The 21085-nt window shown below is 39.8% G+C and overlaps 1 long non-coding RNA gene across 3 annotated transcripts; it reads right to left on the bottom strand.

Annotated features, from left to right (window-relative positions):
• Window positions 1-16726: 16726 nt before the first annotated feature.
• Window positions 16727-20779, bottom strand: LOC307000876. 3 transcript variants are annotated; one of them, XR_013798112.1, is made up of 6 exons: window positions 20355-20779; window positions 19837-19928; window positions 19668-19734; window positions 18800-18857; window positions 18507-18668; window positions 16727-17069 (listed from the first exon to the last, which is right to left on the bottom strand). It is a non-coding gene; the product is annotated as an uncharacterized lncRNA (long non-coding RNA). The 3 variants fall into 3 exon arrangements; XR_013798110.1 differs by lacking the exon at window positions 18800-18857 and having other exon boundaries at window positions 19672-19734; XR_013798111.1 differs by lacking the exon at window positions 18800-18857.
• Between the last annotated feature and the right edge of the window lie 306 nt (window positions 20780-21085).

Consider the following 21085-nt stretch of genomic DNA (forward strand, 5'->3'; position numbering starts at 1 on the left):
GAAGTTGAAAGATACCAAGCCAGTGCAGAAATGCTGAACTCATGGTTCCCAACCAGTGCGCAGTCCCAACAAAAGTTTTTCCCTAGAGCCCCTACTCCCAGATGGGCTAGTCCACAGGGGAAAAGGCTAAGCAAATCTCACTAGAAAATCCAGTGTCGTGTGTGCATGGTGACACCTGTACATACCCCACATCTGCAGTAACACTAGTCACGACTAGAGGGAAGTATGAAATTCTAGCTGGGGTGGTGGGATCCCTGCCGGTACAGGTATTAATTGGACGAGATTGTCCTGTGTTTCACGTGTTGTGGCAAGACTTACGGTACAATCAAGGAGAACAAGAGAACCACAGCGGCCCAGTGGTAAAATCAGAAAAAAATATAATAAATCATGCAAGTCAAGATGTCCAAACTCTAACACACCATTGCCTTCCAGTGCAGACATGGATGTATAGAGACAACCTGGAAGAGACAGAGTCGGCCTCAGAACAAGCAGATGAGCCACCACCACAGCCCATCACTCAAAGCAGAGTACAGTTACAGACGGAACCCGAGGAGCTGGGGTCAACCCAAGGGTGTGATAACGGTCCAGAAGTGCCAGGGCGCCCGATGTTAACAGGCCAGTATGGAACAGCCCAACTGAATGACCCTACACTCATTAATGCTTTTAAAAATTTGAAAGTTATGGATGGAATAGTTCCCAGTAATCTTTCACTAGTGTACCCATATTTTGAAATTAAGAATGGGTTGCTCTACCAAATAAAAAAAGAGGGGGAGGAGACTATAGAGCAGTTACTTGTGCCTCAAACCCATAGGGTCACAGTACTGCAACTAGTCCACACTCATCTGCTTGGGGCACATTTAGGGGTGGAAAAAAAACAAAGAAATAGTGTTAAAATGGTTATTTTGGCATGGTGTGCACAAGGAAGTAGAAAACTACTGTCGTAGTTGCCCGGAGTGTCAGCAGTCAGCTCCAAAACCTAATTTCCGTAGTCCCTTGATTCCTTTACCCATCATCGAAACCCCCTTTGAGAGGATTGGGATGGACATTGTGGGGCCTCTCCCGAGGAGCGGCAGGGATCACCAATATATTTTGGCTATGGTAGACTATGCAACTCGCTACCCTGAAGCAGTGCCATTAAGGAAAGCTACTTCGTAAGACCATTGACACAAATGGCAGAAACTGGGATCAACTCTTACCTGTTGTTCTCAAATAGAGAAGTACCACAAGCCTCTACAGGGTTTGCCCCTTTTGAACGTTTGTACCCATACAAGCCCTAGAGACGTGATGGTGTGTTCTCTCTCCCCAAGGAAACCCACTGACCCACCACGAGAAGAAGTCAGAATGAGCCCAGATCTGAACACACAACAAAGACAGGAAGTGATGGAGCTAGTGGATAGTAACAAAGATGTTTTTTTCCCCAGTCCCAGGCCATGCTCAAATGATCTGGCATGAGATCCATACTGTCCCTGGGATAATTGTACAGCAGCGGCCTTACAGAATCCCAGAGGCCAGATGAGAAGCCGTCAAGGAAGAGGTGAGGGAAATGCTTAAGTTAGGGGTCATAGAGGAGTCGCAGAGTGCGTGGTCGAGCCCTATAATGATGGTCCCCAAGCCTGATGAGACAGTAAGGTTCTGCATTGACTTTAGGAAGTTAAATGAGATCTCAAAGTTTGATGCATACCCCATGCCCCACATTGATGAATTGATTGACAGGCTAGGTAAAGCACGCTTCATTTCAACACTAGATCTAACAAAAGGCTACTGGCAAGTTCCCTTATCTTCAGATTCCAAAGAGAAGACTGCTTTTGCAACACCAGAAGGGCTATACCATTATACTCATTTACCCTTTGGCCTTCATGGGGCTCCAGCCACTTTCCAAAGGCTCATGAACCGTGTTCTTCAACCCCACCAGCAGTATGCTACTGCTTATTTGGATGATGTGGTAATCCACAGCTCAGACTGGGAAAGCCATCTTGGAATGGTGCAGAAGGTACTGGATTCCCTCAGGGAGGCGGGCTTGACTGCAAACCCCCCAAAAAAATGAACCTTGCCTACAGCTAAACTTAGTATCTGGGCTATACAATAGGCAGAGGTGTAGTGCAGCCTCAAGAAGCCAAATTTGGGGCCATTCAGAACTGGCCTAGGCCACAAACCAAAAGACAGGTAAAATACTTCCTTGGCCTAGCCAATTATTATAGGAGATTTGTGCCTAACTTTTAAAGTCTGGTTGCACCCATCACAGAGCTATCCACTAACATACACTCCAGAATGGTAAGGTGGAGCAGAGAGGCAGAGGAGGCCTTCTCCCAGTTAAAGAGGTTGTTTTCAAGACCGATTTTGAAATCCCCAGACTTCACAAAATAATTCCTGGTGCAAACTGATGCCTCTGAGGTGGGTCTAGGAGCAGTCTTTTCTCAAACACATAAAGGCGAGGAACATCCTGTGCTCTACATCAGTAGAAAACTGGCAAAGCACGAGAAAAATTATGCCACAATTGTGAAAGAGTGTCTGGCTATTAAATGGGCACTAGAGGCACTCAAGTACTACCTATTGGGGAGGAAATTTGTATTAATGACAGACCATGCACCACTGCAATGGATGGCCCGGAATAAGGAGAGCAATGGCAGAATAACTAGATGGTTTTTAAGTCTGCAAGCCTTCAACTTCTCTGTTGTCCACAGGCCTGTGGTTTAGCTCCAACCCTGATCAAACACACCTATCTGTGAGTGTCTAGTGATCCTGAAGACTGATTAGCTTGTTCAGGTGTGTTTGATCAGTGTTGGAGCTAAACTCTGCAGGACAGTGGCCCTCCAGGACAGAGTTTGAGGAACCCTGGCCTACAGTTTGCTAGCTAGCTATGCCTTCGTCACGGAAATGTGTACTACCTGGATGCGATCACGTACAAAACAGATCGGTGTCCTTATTTAAATTTCCGAAAAACGATCACATCAAGAAGAGGTTGATTCATTTTGTGAAGAGTCACCTTGATGGAGAGCTGAGGATCGCCGCCAAAACCCGCCTATGTAGTGATCATTTTACACATGATAGATTTATAAACTTTTGTCGGAGACAACTGGGATTCACTGATAATCCGCTGTTACTGGTGAATGGGGCCGAACCGACTATCTCCCGCCTCGGCCTTTATCCTCCTGTCGCGCTGACAACTGGTGCCATCATCGGCAGTGCGTGCCCACCAATGAGTGCAAGTTGCCTTGTGTGCTTATGTTATAATTATAGTAGGTAGTCCACAGTAACTCCACAGTTGAGTGTGGCGACTGCAGCTTTCATAGGGTATGCAGCGCAGCCAGTGGACTGGCCCCCAGCGTTTGAGAGCTGAGACTACTGCTAATTTTGTCAAATTTGGCTGGGTGGCTAATAACATAACTTTTTTTCTGTGGTGTGACAAACTCAGAACACATACTTAATTTTGACTTTACAGGGACTTTAAGGATGCTCCGGTGAGAGGCCACATAGGAGCATTTCAGCCGTGGGAACATTAATCTTTATTGAAAGTGGGTCATATATATAGTCGAAATGTAAAATAATTTTCGAATTTGGTGCCTTCTTGACCGAGAAAAGACAGAAAGTAACTTTAGGGCGCGTTTGTATGAAAGACGACAACTCCCACAATGCACCACATTGCAAAGCTCCGCAAGCCACTCCCACTAATCTAAAAAGGCGCATATGAGGTATCCGCCTATCAGAGAAATCACTCTTCCGTCTACAAAGCTAGCTAACCACCTGAGCTTGAAATTAATTTCACACAAACATTAAAGCTAGTTGGGGAACTCATTAGTGAATTACTCCTCGTTTGTACTTATTTCGAAATGGTGAATTATTGCATGGTACTGGGATGTTCAGTCAGAACATATGAGGTGCGGAAACTATGATGGTTCACAACACAAACGTCCGTGTCCTCGTCTGATTCAGAGATTTCGTCCAGGAGAAATTGGCATCGTTGAAATTCTTTGCAGCAGACGGACTCTATCTCTGTGTCCGTATGCGCACAGGCACCACCAGTCCGCCCCAGCTCGAGCCAGTCCGGGCTTCTCGTCCGCGACAGGCAGGTCTTCTGCCTCGGCTGCACTCTGCAGAAGCCGTCGGCGCCTCCTGTTCCTCCATCAGCCTCAGCTGCTCTTCGCTATATTGTGGCTCGTACAGATAGCCACGAACATCTGTTTCGAGCAACAGACTTTCAAAATCCTCTTCTTCCATATCATGAGTTGTTCCTCCAGCCATTCACGTAAATCTGACTCCATAAGCGCTTGTTAGCTTAGCTACATAGCTTCGAAACAAGATGGCGGATATTTATTTTAATTTCTGTAAGTTTAGTCCCACCCACTGATCTGTAATAGGCCTGTAGGGTGAGTGGGGAATCGTGAAAAATCCACGATCATTATAATATATGACTGGGTTTCTAACAATACAAAGCTTAATGCAAATGAGTGAAGTGTCCCTTTAACACAGTAGGCTAGAACTAACAGTCATCTGATTAGTTTTATCGTAACAAACCAATCGCTGAACTAATCACAGTGAAGAAGACTTGAGTGACATTGTTTTTACTCAACTGTATGATTATGTATCTTTCTATTCATGAGACTTAATTGTTTGTTGTGGCCAGTGATTTCCCGGCCATGGATAAAACTATTTATACAAAAAGAAACATGGGAGCCATATGTCAGGTATATGCCGTGCATCTGAGAAATGGATTCTACACTCTAAAAGTTATGATTTCAACCTGTGTTCCCCTGTCTTGTCCCATGTTTTGCAGTTATTCGTTATGTTGATTAGTTTCCCCAGGTGTTTCATATTAGCCACGCCCTGTTGTTAAGCTTCTTAGTATCTGTATTTAAACCCTGTGTCTTGTTTCACTGTTTGTGGGTTCTTGACTTTGTAATGTTGTCCTTGTCCATAGTCTATGCCTGTCAACTTCTGAGTCTGTTTAATTAAAGCTGCTGCATGTGGATAGTGATGGCCAAATGAAGCGTTTCGAAGCATTATTGCTTTCTGATACAATTGTGTCGAAAATGGTTCATTACTCGAAGCTTCATTCAGATAGAAATTGCAGCACCATCTCCTGGTGAAGTAAATGTAATGCAACAAAACTGACAACCATAAAATGCAAGTAGGCTTATGTTAACGCCCCGTTTATTACGTGTTTACCGACCACCGAGGCGATCAAAGCTGAAACAGTGTTAGTGCTGTGAAACTAATTTATGTAGGTGCATTTTACAGATACTGATGAATTTCATGTGTTCACGTTGATAATAAAACATTAAGCATGATGTGTGTAATTATTTCTTTAGACAGAAGATCTAAACTTAAAAAAAGTTGGAAACCATCATAGAAATTCTAATGGTTTCTATTAAAATACCAATAGGAACCATGGCTTTTACCATTTAAACCACTACAGAATTTTTTTTTGTAGTGTGTTTTGGACATATTCCATTAGGATGTTATGCCCCCACCAATAGAACCCAACACATATCAGTAGAGACCCACAGAGACCACTATAATTCCCATTACAACCAATAAAATTCCCATTAACACCATTAAATCCAATAGAATTTATGTAATGGTTTCTATAGTTTTTTTAGCAGGGCAGTATCATGTGTGAAAGCTTTATCATGTTTAGCTGTGGGAAGCAGAAATCTATTACTTGTTAACTGGTGGGACTGATATTTTTGTATGTTGAAAAGGATGTGCTTATGTAACTGGTTGTACTTGTATAATGTAGCAGAGGGTTTTTGAAGTTTCTGTCTTTGATGCATGTTTTTATGTAACAATGTTCATATGTTCTCTAATTAATAATAATAATAAATAAAAAAATGTGGCAGAGGGTGTGCTTTGGGTACATGCAGAAGGCTTAGACAAAGTTTACACTTTTATAAGAAATACAGCTGCCAGGTTTCAAACCTTTCAACACTGGATTGGGCTGTCAAAGCAGTCAGGTGGTTCACTACAGGAATGAACCAGTGTGTTTGCTTCAGACGTCATTTTCACGTGACTAGTGACGTAATGATACAAGTTCCGAAGCAGTGGTTCATTGCAAAGACCGTTCGAGTTTGAAGCAAGCTTCGGAGCGTCGGTGTCAGACGTAACATCACTACATGTGGATCCTGCTTCGTCCTTTGATTCTACCTCAGCGTTACACTAAAGTCAACAGATCAAGTATCATTGAGGTAATGATAGTAGCTTCTTGACGGACGCCGTCACCTTACTTCAGGTAAGTATTGTATTAAGAACTCAGATTTAGTTGGTTATATTCGTATTAAGAATTTCCATGACATGTAAAAAAAAAAAGGGAAAAAAAAAGAGAAAAGTTTGTTCACCTAAATTTCGCTATGAGTATCATTCCTCAAGGCAGGGCATTTATCTCTTCTCTGTTAATGCTGGCCCGCTCTGTGCATAATTTAAGCGACCCGATCCAGCTAGACGAAGGGTACATGTCCGATCTCAGATTTGGATACCTGGATCAGTAAATGCCAGAGTAATTACCAAGCTCACTCAAGCTTTGTTTCATCTGCGCTTCACGGAAAACCCTATAGCCGTCGCCAGCGTCTTTGGGGCTTGACGTGGTCTCTAAACATATCATGTTGCTTGTGCTAACGAAGCAAGGTTGCCATCATTTAGGCAGATCTTCTTGTTAGATGATTATGCCATTTCTGAGACGTTTATCTGGCAATCAGTAGTCTTCTGCAATGCCATAGCTACGTGCTTTAGTTTCAGGCTTCAGACGGCTTTGCCCTTTAGCCAACCCAGATCCATCACCCTGCCGTCCCCTAACAGAGAAATGTTAAATGAGATGATCTGCTCAGTCCAGGCAGACCGTACTTCACGAAGGCATGGCTTCCTCCATCTTACAAGCTCATACTTCTGCTTGGTCTCAGTTCATAACGTTTTGCATTTCTTCCAGATTCCTTTATTCCCGTCCTGATCATGGCCGGTGGTTCCTTCCTTGTCTTCAATTACGGAATCGTAATTAAATATTTATTTTATTCGTAGACTGTTCACAGGTATTCAATTTTATGCAAAGTTATCAATCCTAATATCCCAAGTCGGTTTTGTTTGGCCTTGCTGCCTCGTCCAGTCTACTTTGTCTTCCATGTTGCATTAGAAGCCATTGTGGCTGATCGCCAGCCTTGTCTCTGCGGTCTAGCAGGCCGTGTGGCTGTGCAGCCTTGTGTCTGTGGTCTAGCAAGGCCATGTGGCCGCGCGGCACTGCTCTGTGGCCCCTATGGCCGGTCTGTGTGCCCAAGGTGGCCTGTTTTATGTGGCCCAATGTGGCCTGTTTTATGAAGCCCAAGGTGGCCTGTTTTATGTGGCCCAAGGTGGCCTGTTTACTGTGGCCCACGGTGGCCTGTTTTATGTGGCCCAAGGCGGCATTTTCAGTGTGGACCCTAGCGGCCTTGTCTCTTTATGATCCGTCATGGCCTGGTCTATGTGATCCATAGTGGCCTTACTCTGTGCGGTCTTCCGTGGCCTTACCCAGCATGGCCTAACGGGTCATGTTCCTAATGGCTAATCGTATGTACTAGTTAGCTTCATTTAATGTTCTCTATTCCTCTGCGCTGCTCCCATTAACTCTTTCCCTTTAGCTTAATCAGTAGAGCATTAATTTTATAAGTTAAGGTCATATGTTCCTTCTACTAGGAACGATTAGACCTAACGTGTTTTGAAATATAATAAAAGCTGCTTTGGATTGAAGCGTCAGCAACAGATAATCGTTTTTGTATATCCAGCAGCAGATACTAAATGCATATGCATATTACACATCTACGCATTATACCTTTCAGGTTCTCTGGTTTAATTATGATGGAGCGGCTCATGTTTCATAGCCGATAGCTAATTAATAAATCCCGTTCCATGTTCTGGCTTATTATGTTAACTTTTCTCTTTCATGTTTATGGTACTTCAGGATACACGACCGGTGGGAATACTTCATTTACCATTCTTTGGGGGTGGGCTCCGTCCCAGTGAGATTACCTCCCACCTAATTTTAGGGGTCGGCTGCGCCCCTACCTTCGTCTTCAGGCAGGATATGCAGAGTCCGGACCTTCAGATTGCAAGCTACGGATGGGGCCTACGCCAAAGAACTTGATTGGTTGCTGGACTGTTAATAAATGTTTAATTGTCACAGTATTTATTTTCCCTTTCTGATAGAAATGAAAGCTTTAGCATAAGTTCTGCCGGGAAGACTCAATTGTTACGTCACTTATTACCTTCTCATCTATCCAATCATATTCTTATACTCGTGGTGTAAAAGATTGGTACTTGCACACGTCTGAGTTTGCAGATGCTGACGCTTCCATTCACCTCCATCCTCCCCACCACCACCAAGACGGGTCTTTCCCTCCATCCTCCCCAACACCACCAGGATGGTCTCTTCCCTCCATCCACCCCACCAACACCAGGATGGTCCCTTCCCATACCTTGCAGGGGGTTGGCTGCACCACTGCTTTCGTCTTCAGGCAGGATTTGTAGAGTCCGGACCCTCGAATTGCAAGCTATGGACGGGGCCTAGGTAAAATAACTTGATTGCTTGCTGGGCTGTTAATAAATGTTTAATTATCAGAGTATTTATTCTCCCTTTCTAGTAGAACTGCAAATGTCCTCCCTCTCATGAACCATGTCCACCCTGTCATGGAAGGCTTGGTGACAGGGTGGACATTTTTGGCTAAAGTTTGCATTTAATGAGCACATGGTGTACAGAAGTTAACAAAGTGATTCACTGTTAAAGCTGACAGTGCACTGTTTAAAATATATATTTTGAATTTCTGAAAAGTTTTTATATTAAAGTCCCTGTAAAGGCAATTCTAAAAAAAATTCTAAACACATTATAAATGTTAGATATGTATTGCTAAAACATATTACAAAGACTGTGAACTGCGAAGTACTGAATTGTGGAGTTAGACCGTTAAACAGTTTTTCACCATTGCTATTTTCCGGATTTTTTGGGCAGGGCTAAAACGGGGGCTCGATGACGCACTGGAGCCCCTGAGTTCCTGGACACGCCCCTACTTGATGACGCACTGGAGCCCCTGAGGCTGGCCGCTTCTAACAATATAAACAGAGCACATTCGCATCAGTTTGGCGCTCAATCGCGAGTTACTGTCAGTTCTATTATTACTACAGCCTACAGTTTGCTAGTTAGCTATGCCTTCGTTACGGAAATGCGTAGGCTACTACCTGGATGCGATCATGTACGAAATAGATCGGTGTCCTTATTTACATTTCCTAAAAACGATCACATCAAGAAGAGGTGGATTAATTTTGTGAAGCCACCACCAAAACCCGCCTCTGTAGTGATCATTTTACACGGGATAGTTTTATAAACTTTCGTCGGAGACAACTGGGATAATCCGCTGTTACTGGTGAATGTGGCCGAACCAACTATCTCCCGCCTCGGCCTTCATCCTCCCGTGCGTGCCCACCAATGAGGGTAGGCTGCCTTGTGTGGTTATGTTATAATTATAGTAACGTTAGGTAGTCCACAGTACGTACTAAATTCTGCAACCCTCTAACGTGATTATTTTTTTTGTTTATTTATATGATCAATATGATTCCTTAACCAAGTAATTTAAACTATTATCTGTTCACAAAGCAGTCCCTTCCGACCACAAAAGAGACCGAGTCTTTCATGCATAAAGTCACTCGAGAAGTTTGATGTCAGTCAGACAGGTTTCAGCGCAGCCGGTGGACACGCCCCCAGCGTTTGAGAGCAGAGGCCACTGCTCATTTTTTCAAGATTTTGATAGCTTATTTTATGTAGGCCTACTTGCCGGCTTTTTTTATCATTCAAATTTGGCTGGGTGGCTAATAACACATTTTTCTGTGATATGACAAACTCAGAACACATACTTAATTTTGACTTTACAGGGACTTTAATTCATATTTCACAATGACAGGGTGGGCATGTTAAGCTTGACAACACGCAACTACAAACACAATATGATGAAAATTAGGAAATATAAGTGTAGATACTTACTGTGTGTGTTGTGTTGCAGATGTTTTAACCTCCACTGACTGTTTCTTAAAGGGGCGTTTACCCCATAATGACAGGGTGGACAGCAATTTCAGGGACACACTTGTTTTGTTAAATAACTTGCTGAGGACAATAAGTACATTCAAAAAGTATTTTATTGTCACTGTCCGTTGAAAACCGCGTCTGTCCATTTTGCAATTTTTCGACGGATAGAATGTTCAGGTTCATTTCCGTATACAGTATGCTTCACATAATCTAAATGACCAATGAAAAGTTGTGAAATCATGTCATCTGATTTTCACGTATATCCATTTGGTGTCAAAGCTGTCAATCACGCCGCGCGTATCTCCCACCCTGTGGCATCTCGCCGCAGCGGTCTCGTGAAGTTTCATCTTAAACCGGGGATTTATAGGTGAGTTATAGGCTAATGATAATAAATGTGTCTGAAAAAATAACGAGGCATTTTAATTGTTTATTAATAAACTGTTGTTTTCTAAATCAGTATCTCGGCTAAAAATATCTCCATCTCCGCTGTTAAGCGGATGCGCCTTTAGAGAGAAATTTCATACGGATTACATAATCAGAAGGTAGCTTTTGATTCTAATTTGTTTGTTTTAAAGTGGACATTTCAAGCTTTAGCCTATATAGGCTATATTTTGTTTCGGTTCTTGCACTCCAGTTCACGGAGATCATGAAAGCGCGTCTGATTGTTTTTATTTTACAACGTTTTCTTGTTATTGTGAGTTTACACAAATAAAAGTAGTTGCGAATAATGTATTATTATTTTCTGTATGACCAGAAATGATATAGAGTATTTTAAGTTGCTTCCACTGTTGATAGGAAAATGTAAGTGTTCACGTCCGCGCCTCCGTGCCATGCAGTGCGCGCTCCACACTCCCCGCCACAAACCCTTATATGCGTCAAAATCTTGTTTATTTGTGATAATCTTAGCCCTGTATTATTATTGTCTAAGCTGTATTATGAATGACATTTGACAAATTGCTTTGTTAATTTTTTGGATAAAAGCGTCTTCTAAATATGTAGCCTAATAAATGTTAAAATAATTAGGATAATTATTGCGTACACGCAATTGTTTCCATTGCAGTTTTGCAAAATATTCACTTTCTGGAGGGGAAATACTGCATTATAATGGTTGTATTGGCATTCTAAAGGTATTTTAAGAGGTATAAAGTAGACATTTAATGAATTGAGCGTATTTAATAAACTGAGACGTAGGCTATTTAATAAACTGAGCGTATAGCCTATTAATCTGTCAATATGAAACGCGACTTGGCCATTCTAATTAATGATCGGAAGAACACGTATCGACCACCGTTACTGTAAAATATGCACGTATGTCCATTTAAACTCGATTTTGATCAAATGTGGATTATATCATTACACTGGCAAGAATATGGTTACATTTAAAGATGCCATACCAAGACAACGCTACAACTGCTTTTGAAATAACGGTGTTTTTTTTTTCACTTCCTGAAAAGTAACTGTTTTGGACATACGTGAGTTTCATCGGGCAGCGACGTTATGTAATTTAAGGCGAGACACGGCAGGCAAAAACATCGTTTTTTTTTTCACTGGTCAATTTGTCTTTAATAACATGTCTTCTTTCAGACTTCCCAGATAGCAGACCGATGTCGATTCAACGTTGATTTTTAGTTGTAAAGGTTAGTATCAATCATCAATCAAATTTCAACGTTGAATCAACTTCAGAACGTTATTACACCGAAAATAAAACATCGATTCAACATTGAAATGCGGTTGAATGGCGTGTCTGACGTTGATTCAACGTTAATTCGATGAGCAAAACGATGTTGTTTCAATGTCACGAGAAACGTCGTTTCCACATTGATTCGATGTCAGTTTGCTATCTGGGTTGTGGTGAAAAAAAGTCCAAAATACACATTTAGGTCTTTATTTTACTACACTTTATCTATTTGCATCTGTAGATTTCTCCTACATTCAACAAAAGTTGGCGTTCTAAATCAACATGCTGCTCCGCGATTGCTGACCTGCACCCTGTCATCACACATACCATTGTACAGCTCTCTCTCTCTCATACAATGTTGTCGGATCCAAATATGGCCATTTCCTTTTTATCAGCAACCATTTATACATTAACTTAAATTTTTTGATATACTTGTGTAAGTAATCAACTGAGGAAGTTTCATGGTGATATCTATTATTTTAAAGGGGTCATGACATGTTTTTTTTATTTTATTATTATGTTCCCTTAGGTGCAATTATAGTATTACTATAGTTTTTTTTTTTCCAAAAAACTTTTAAAATGTAGTGATTTATGACCTTTTCCCACCCTGTTTCTCATCCTCTGATTCAAACAGTCTGTTTTAGGGGTGTTTCCCCTTTAAGAGTTCAGTGTTAACGCCCACTGTTATGATTGGCTAACGTCAGTGCCTATGCATCAATTATTAACGCCCCCAGCCAGAACATTTGCGGATTCAGTGTATTTAAAAAGTAGTTTAAAGTTTTAAATACATTACTTACAGTTTGCGTCGTCGTTGTTGAGCCTAGAATAGTCGGCACGGACTTATCTTTGAGCAACAGTTTTCTGGCAAAGCCAGCATCATTTTGGGATTTGTTCTCAAAACAGTCATCCTTCACTAACACTGCCGTGACTGAGACGTCCGCAAAAAATAAAGTGCATCCATTTTTCCCTGACGTCTGGATCTTTCGCAGCGTATTCAAAGATGTTGTTTGTCCACAGCCAGGAGCTGCACATCTGCGTGGCATCGTAATTTCCCTGTACACAGACCCACTCGCTGTCCGTCGACTGAACACTTGTGAGGCGCGCAGCGCGCGACAACGATACGAAATTAGCGTAGTTGTCTTGCGCTTAAAGCGTAGTTGTCTTGGGCTGGAGGCGGTCATATGCAAACGCTGGTACGTCACTTCGTACCGTGATGTCACTTCTTACCATGGATCCAGAACGAGCTGTATTTAGAGCTTGATTAAATAAATTATTCGTTTATAGTGGGGAGGAAGTCTTAAGCTATGAAACTTGCAGGACGTTTTAATGGTACAAAGACCTCTTATATACCAAAAGATCAAGGCAAATTTGGTTGCTCATGTCATGACCCCTTTAAAAATGTTACCCTATTCACCTCTAGTGTCTCGCCTTAAAAGACAAGTTCGGTATTTTACACTTAAAGGCCTGTTTTCAGATAGTTTATGATGAAATAGAACGGTTAAGATTGAAATTTGGACACATGCTGCTGGCCCGAGAATTTTCGGTTTCTGTGGCAGCATTGGAGTTGGACAAAAACATCTAACTGTAACTTTCAGCTAATTTAAACAAATAATGCTTCAGTGCGTTGGCATTCTCGTGAAGGTAAACAGGTTAATTGATCAATTTCCGTTGTAAAAATTATTTGTTATTAACTTAAAGGGTGCTTACACAACACTGTTTTCAACTGAAAACGGAAAACTTTTAATGCGTTCTGGCTGTTATACAACAACAGCGTTTTGGTGGCACGAGAACACAAACTTTAAAGTAAGTTTCAAAGTGCACGTTTTTGAAAACAAGTTATCATCTCTGTGTAAACTTCAAAAACGTGAATCTGTGAAAACGGTGACGGCATGCACATGCGTATTACGTGTTTAGTCTATAGATATGCGCGTTTGAATGGTCGACGCAGCGTCAGGGTAGAGATATGCACCAGCTGTCTCTTTAACCCTTGGCATCTTCCCATAGCCATTCTCCTTAAGCCCCACGATCGATGAATAGTGTTCGACCGTGGGACTGGATTGGCGGGAGGAGACAGACAACACCAAATAAGTCTGACTGTCACACAGAGCACTTGCTGAAGACAGAAAGAAGATGCTGTTGTGATGCTGGCTTCCCTTTATAGCTTCCGCCTATGCTGGCACAGTTCACAAGGTAATGTTGCAGCAATCAGGATTGGACTAGTTGCACACATGCTTCAGACGCAGTTGTGCTGAAGGCGTTCCCCAAAACGCCAGCTGGGACGCAGCACGAGTTCCCTCAAAATGGAACCCTTTCATTTTGTGTCAATTACATCAGTATAGCTGACAAACTCCTCAACTCCTGTGTCAGTTATACGGGAGGTGCCACAACATACTGTGTCATGTTCTGCAATTTTCAAATGCCACTAAAAAAATGAATGTGCCTCTTCATGTGCTGATGGATTCTGTGCATAAGATGCCAATTAATACCGCCTAAAAATAAGGTAATCGCAAGTTTAAAATACTCAAGGCTTGTTTTATTCTATATAGACATATGTATAATTGGTTTGTGTACTAATATATTACTACATAAACATTTTTAAGTTGACCAATATTCAATTTAGTGGATCACCAGATTTGCAATGACAAGATTATTTTCTTGAAGCAAGAAAGAAAGAAAGAAAGAAACAAACAAACAAATAAAAATGAGCCAGTAGAACGTGCAACAATGCCATGTTTTGTCTTTGAACGTGCAACTCTCATATTTAATTTTAAAAAAAATTGTATTACTGCTTTTCCATCCACAAATGTAAAATGATAAAAACTTGTGTTATACCATTTTAGATATTTAAGACTTTTGTGTCCTTCAATCTTATAAAACTGGACTTAAGACACTTTAAGACTTTTTAAAGACCTGCATGCACCCTGTAAATATTATTTTATATTGATTATATTATATATTATGTTATATGATATAAGCAAAATTATATATATTTTTAATGTGATTGTTTCATTATAAATATGGTGATACTGGTCACCCAATTTAATAAATTATAATGACCATTTTAATCTAATCATGTCATGTCAAACAAAGTAGTTGTGCTTTTTACCCCAAATACCATAGTCTTCATTTGATTTGATTTAATTACCTTGAACAAAACTGAAAATCATTAACAATACCTTTGTCTCAAAATGCATTTCGTAATTTTAATGATTATAATTTGCTACAAAAATCTATAAATTAAAAAAAACAAAAACATTAAATATTATATAAACTTACCACAGATTCAATTTTGCATTATTGTCAGTGTGCAAGAGCCTGACATGTGCATTCAGGGATGTTTAGAAAAGTTCTGCAGTGAGTTGTTGTGCTGTCAAGTATTTCAAATGAAAATCATATAAAATGCGCCTTTTACCCTATAGTGCAGTTTTAGCCCTGTTTTACCCTATACATCAAACTATAAAATACATCCATGCAGAAAGAGTGCTGGAGTTCAACTGATGTGAAAAAAAATGCACTTTTATGTTTCAGCAATAGACAGCGATAGAGAGTGCAAAGTTCTTCAGTGCACCTTTAATAATAATATAATTAATTTAATAGATTATGTTGAATAATAATAAAATGTCAATGTTAAAATGGTTATGTTTTATAAATGTTAGCTGTATCCTATTTCAACATAATTTAAGGTTAGCAACTTTAGGAAATCTAGCAAGATAGATTTATCCTGAAGTGTACATCCTTGCCTCAATACAACTTTCCAGATTCAAGACTCAACAGGTGACCTGCACCCTCAATCAAAGGGACCAAACCACCAAAGAAGGCACTGCCTCTGTCGTCCTGATGTCTTGTACTGGCACAGTGTAGAGACTTGGTGAATCGTTGTGGTCTGCTATCTGCAGATGGCTGTTGGTGGGAATTGTGTGTGTGTGTGTGTGTGTGTGTGTGTGTGTGTGTGTGTGTGTGTGTGTGTGTGTGTGTGTGTGTGTGTGTGTGTGTGTGTGTGTGCGTGTGTGTGTGTGTGTGTGTGTGGTGAGGGGTTTCTATTGCACAGATAGCTCTTTATGCTACTGTTTATTATGGTCAGGACGAAGTCATGCCTTGTGCACTGCACAAGAACTGCCATATGTCAACATCTTGCTGGTGGTTATTGGACTTCCAAACAACAGATAGGGTGCAATGAACCTGCCATGTAAACTTTGGACAACACATTTAGCAGAACTGTAATTATTTACAAAGGCTAGTGTATGGGATTTTTACCCTTTTTTCTTGGTTGCTGAGGGTATAAAACTAATTAAAGTGGTTCATCTAATTCTACTTTGCACATTCAGTGCTTTAACAGCTTGATGAAGAGTTCTTACAAAATGTGATTCATCTTTCCATAGGAAGTGTTTGGCATGGGGTGTGTATGTGTGCGTGTTTGTTCGAAAGAGGTTGTTATTGGGGGGATATTTGTGAGCACTCCTACAATGCCCCACCTGTGCCTCAGCCGTACCCCCTCGGACCACCCACTTAGGGGAGAGACAGGGCAGTGGAGAAGGCCCATAACCTCTCTGGGTGGGCAATAAGACCTTCACTGTAAAACTTTTCACTGTAAATTTACAGTAAAATACTGGCAGCTGGGTTGCCAGCCACATACTGTATTTTTACAGAACAAGTACTGTAAACAGCATTTACAGTATTGTACTGTAAAACATTTCACTGTAAATTTACAGTAAAATACTGGCAGCTGGGTTGCCAGCCACATACTGTAATTTTACAGAGCTAATACTGTAAACAGCATTTACAGTACTGCACTGTAATTACCAAATGCAGTATATACTGTACCACATAATTTTACAGTATTAAACTGTTGTCTACACTATTACTATTATTTACTATTATAACTATTAAAAATATTATTCTTTAAAGTTTCATAAGAGTAGTCACACTAGGAAATAGAAAGAAACCAACGTTAGGTTTTAAAACATTTATTTTGGTAAAAAGCAAAGACCAGAACATTTACTTATGTAAACATATTGGCTGACAATTTTTTAAAACATGTAAAATGAAAATTTAACACAAAACAAAAAACAGTTAACACATAGCACTTAATTAAAGGGATACCCAAAAATGAAAATTAGTCCATAATTTACTCACCCTCAACTCATCCTAGTGTATATGACATTCTTCTTTCAGACGAATACAATCAGAGTTATATTAAAAATGTCCTGGCTCTTCCAAGCTTTATAATGGCAGTGTCTTTTTTAAAGTCCATAAAAGTGCAAACAAAATTCTTTTTTTTGCACAACTTGGGCAGTTTTCTTTAAAGTTACTTGTCCTTTCTTTGTTTTTGATCCATGTTCAGGATTGATGTCAAAAATGCATCTAAAAGGCAGAAAAGAAAAAGAAAAAAGAATTATTGACTGAGTGTATATATTTAGAGAGAAAGAGAGATGTCTGTTTTAACGACTAGTTTGTTTGGATAAAACTGAACAACATGAAAAAAAATGCTATGTTGGATGTTGTAATCAATAACTGATATTTTTCTGCACTGGGTTACATACATCAACTCAATGTGTCAGTTTAAATGCGCACTGTCATAAACACTACATTTTATCTTCTTGTGGCCGTTTAACTTTTGGAAGTGGGGTTACCAGATTTAAAGTTTTATTCTACAACTTTTTTTTGTCTACTTATCACCCAGCTTATTAACAAAACCATCCCCTCATCAGGTCCCATCAAAGTTATCAGTGGAAAGGCAGCCATGACTCTCTGTTTATGTAGAGCACGCATTGCCAGAATCTAGTCCAAACCTTTGTGACTTCAATAATTAATGTTTAAATTACATTGTGTTTATTGCATACATGACTACATGATAATGTTAAACATGACATTTACCAGACTAAAATGCATGTTTGAGCTGGCTTAAAGGAACACTCCACCGTTTTTTCATATTAAACTATGTTATTCCCTTAACTAAGAGAAGTTGATGCATACCTCTCTCGTCTCAGTGCGTGCACTCAATCGCTCTGGCGCGCCGCGACACTTTGATAGCAGTTAGCTTAGCCCAGTTCATTCATTAGGATCCAGACAGAGATGAAGTTATAAGCAACCAAACACCTCCACGTTTCACTATTTAAATACAGTTACACAAGTAGTTACACGACCAAGTATGGTGACACAAAATAAAACATGCCACTTTTCTAAGCGGGTAAAATGGAGAACTATAATGTATGGCGGAATAGCACTTGCCGCACTTTGACTCTGCGCAGTAATATCATCACTTTGGGTCTGCTACAAACAAGTCACAATCATCTACAGAGTGATGATATTACTGCGCAGAGTCGAAGTGCTGCAAGTGCTATTCCACCATACATTATAGTTATCCAATTTACCGGCTTAGAAAAGCGCCACATTTTATTTTGTGTCACCATACTTGGTCGTGTAACTACTTGTGTAACTGTATTTAAATAGGGAAACGTGGAGGTGTTTGGTTGCTTATAACTTCATCTCTGTTTCATCTCTAAACCGAAAATTCTCGGGACAGCTGCATGTGTCCAAATTTTTATCTTAACCGTCCTATTTCATCAGAAACGATCTGAAAACAGGGCTTTAAGTGTAAAATACTGAACTTGTCCTTTAAGGGAATAACAGTTTAACATGAAAAAATGGTGGAGTGTTCGTTTAACTGAAAACAACTTGCACTGACATATCTTAAAATATGTGAGTGCCATTGTTTTGTCTCAAAAAATACTGTCAAGACAAGGTTAGTGACACAATTCAGTCTAAAATATATGTATAGCAAATATGGTAATGACTAACCTCTGAACAAACTCAAGGGTGCATGCTGCCTCTTCCTGGTACTGCAAGCTGAAGGAGGAGGCAAACAGCGCTGCCAGGCCAGTGATGAAGTCGGGCTGTGCTCCTTCACACACACCTTGACCTTCCAAAACTTAACATCCAGTGCTGGTTGCTTAGATTGACCTGTAATTGAACAAATTAAATAATTATATATATACACACACAATTCACAACCACACAATTTTGCAGAACACATTTGATTCTTCCACACATATGTTGCCAATAAAAATGTTTTATATTTCTTTTACCCTTACCACTCTGTCTGCCCGTCTATGGCTAAGCAATTTCAGACAATGCAGACCACTGGACTGTCTGTTAGTAAAGCATATACATTTAGGATTATGAATTTTATGGCATTTCATGAATGTATGTAGTAAACTGCACATTTTTTATAAACCAGGACAAGTTTTTATAGCATGAGAATGTGCTGCTGTATGTTTGTGAAAGGGAGGGACAGACTTCTGCTAAGATTATCTAAAATTGTTTTAAAAAAGGAATTATTTGCAGCTTCTTTTTTACTTGAAATGAAGGCATACTTGCATTGGGCTGAGAGACACTTACTCTACTCTTACAGTAGTTCACCTATAGTTAGTTCACCTAAAATTTAAAGTTACATCATAATTTACTTGCATGGCATTGTTCTAATGCAGTATACGGTTCTTTCATTTTTGGACCACAAAATAAAAATGTCCAGCTTGCGAATATAAAGCCTGTGAATAGGAACCAGCATCAAGGTTTAAAAAAAAAAAACTTAATTATCACAGAATGGATAGTATGTGACGTGCTGTATATTTCAAATGTTCTGGGGTTTAGTAAAAATCAAACCAAAATATAATATTTTATGAAAATCCTGACCCTGGCCATTGGTCTTCTGTACTCGATAGATGTGTAACTTCTCGTTACAACAAACACAATGAATATATATTAATCTCTTAAAAGAATGTACATGGATTGTATTCTTTTTTAGGGTGAATTTCAATTTCTCATAACTGCGACACTAATAGTCTCATGAACATATATTCAAGAACAGAAGACCAACAGTCAATGTCAAGATTTTCTTTAAAAAATACATTAAATTACTGTTTATTTTTCATCAAACCCTATCGTACTAACTTAAGTTACCCACTGAACACTGATGACTCTTTGGCAAATGTAGAGATTGCTGGACATCAGATGGAGTTGCAAATTCCTGAAACAATTATTAAAAAGGACCAGCACAACCATGATCAACAGAACCAAAACATTAAACACATTTCAGATTAATGATATTTGTTGAATAATCTCTACTTACATATGCTTGAAGGATAACACCATACTTCTCTTTGAAGTATGCAAGGAGTACGTTAGGCTAGTTGTAGGACCATGGCATCCACCTCATGATTCCTGGATAAATGTGAGGTCAATGTAGATGTTACAGAAAATAAATGTATGACACTCAGGAATATCACAATTGAAAACACGTTAGGAACATGACTAACGTTATGGGTTTTCATGTGTTGGTCAAAAGCTAAACACAATTCAAAAGCACGTTCACAGAACTAACATTAACACCATAGCATCTTAACGCACACGTTAACACTGATTACAAAGCCTGAAACGAAAAAAATAATAACAATTATAATTATAATATAGGCTATATAAGTTATTTTAAAGCAGGTCACGCAAATGACATGGTAAATGTTGCCTATTGTGACATCGAAGTTAACGTTACTTGGTATAGACGTGGAACACAGTGAATTGTTGTTCACAAAATCAAACCATTCGTGGAAACATTGTAGAAATGCGAACGCAAAAAATAGATTGGCTTACCGTATCACTCAGTTGAAATATTTTCCATCTTCTCAAACTCTAAACTCCACTTATCATCGCGCAAGTTAGATTATTCAGATGATTCAAATCCTCCCGTCTTCATGTAACAGTTAACGTCCTCCATTTTCGGCTGCGTCAGTCAACTAGTTTGAAACACGAACCGAAGCTCACAAAAGCTTAAAAACTGCTCACAAATGCACAGACCACTGGTTTATCGTGATAACATCATTATTCTGTCCAGTTGAGTCCCGCCGCTGACAAATAAAGTTTGCCTGTTGTGAAGTCTGTCAGCTTCACATTTGAACTGAACTGGGCGCGAAAGAAATCAATCCCACAATGCAACGCCTTTACAGTATGATACTGTATTACTAATTTATCGGTATGAAAACAGAAAAGTGCTGTATATTTACAGCTGTTCTGTAAAAGATACAGCCTTTTACTGTATTATGGAAATACAGTACAATACTGTAAGAAAATGCCTGTAAATTTACAGTAAAGGGTTACAGTGTTGAACTCAAGTAGAATATTTCAGACAACTAAGAGTTGTGATCACAGAGCTGTCATCAAGAATCTGTACGTGTCTGTGAGATAGTTGAAGTTTTGATTGCATGGATGGGACGTGTTGTATGTGAATATTGATAATGTAGTTGGTCTGAAGAGTGTGTTCAAATCTAATTGTGTTTCTACTGCATGTAAACAAATGTTATATTGCAATAATCTGGTTTTCAAGG

This window comes from Phoxinus phoxinus (assembly GCF_949152265.1).
Source record: "Phoxinus phoxinus genome assembly, chromosome: 6".
NCBI classification, from domain to species: domain Eukaryota; kingdom Metazoa; phylum Chordata; class Actinopteri; order Cypriniformes; family Leuciscidae; genus Phoxinus; species Phoxinus phoxinus.